Below are 792 nucleotides of genomic sequence, written 5' to 3' on the forward strand. Positions count from 1 at the left end.
GCGCTTTTTGTCATTTCTTGCGCTTTTTTTGACTGTGAACTTCTTGCTGTGGGGTGCATCATCGGCGTTGTTTCCGTGACGGTCTGGCGCCGAGAGAACGTTGCGAACGGGGTCCGTAACGGTTGGTGTCCGCAAGCGCGGAAGGCCAGACGGCCTGATTCACGGATCATTAGCTGCACATAACCCCGAATCAGGCGCCGACCCACCCCCTGGCGGCGTGGGACGGTGGTCGGCGGTGGCCCGCTGGCTGATGTTCGGGTGTCTGTTCACACTCGCGCGCGCTTTCGAAGCGGCGGCTCTGGACATCGGCCGGCCGATCGGGCGTCTCCGTGGACATCGGCCGGCCGATCGGGCGTCTCCGTGCCGTTCGCTCGCGACGGTTTACAAGCCAATCAGTGGGTGGAAAAACCCGACGGAGGCAAAAACGGGGCCCGGGGTTGTTTAGGTTGTTGGCCCGTTGGCCTGATATGAACTAGTGCGCCGGGTGCCTTGGCTGCATGTAACTCAGCGGTTAATTGGCTGTGCTGCTCATTATCAGCGCATCTGATGGCGTGGCCGGACATTGGCGGACCGTCGGCCCAACCCTCTCCGTTCAGCTGTCAGGCTCCCCGAAGACGGCTCGACCCAGCCAATTACAGAAATAAATGTCCACGACCGGGCCGGCCAGGAATCTATCCTGACTAGCTGGGATATCGGGTGGGATAGGGCCGCCGCGTGCCGGCCGCCGCGCGCCCCACCGACCGGTTCTCCTTGAACGACTCGCCCAGCACCTTATCGAGCGGGTCCGGCGGT

The sequence above is a fragment of the Pollicipes pollicipes genome, unplaced genomic scaffold, assembly GCF_011947565.3.
Source record: "Pollicipes pollicipes isolate AB1234 unplaced genomic scaffold, Ppol_2.1 Scaffold_7231;HRSCAF=8579_pilon_pilon_pilon, whole genome shotgun sequence".
Lineage (NCBI taxonomy): Eukaryota > Metazoa > Arthropoda > Thecostraca > Pollicipedomorpha > Pollicipedidae > Pollicipes > Pollicipes pollicipes.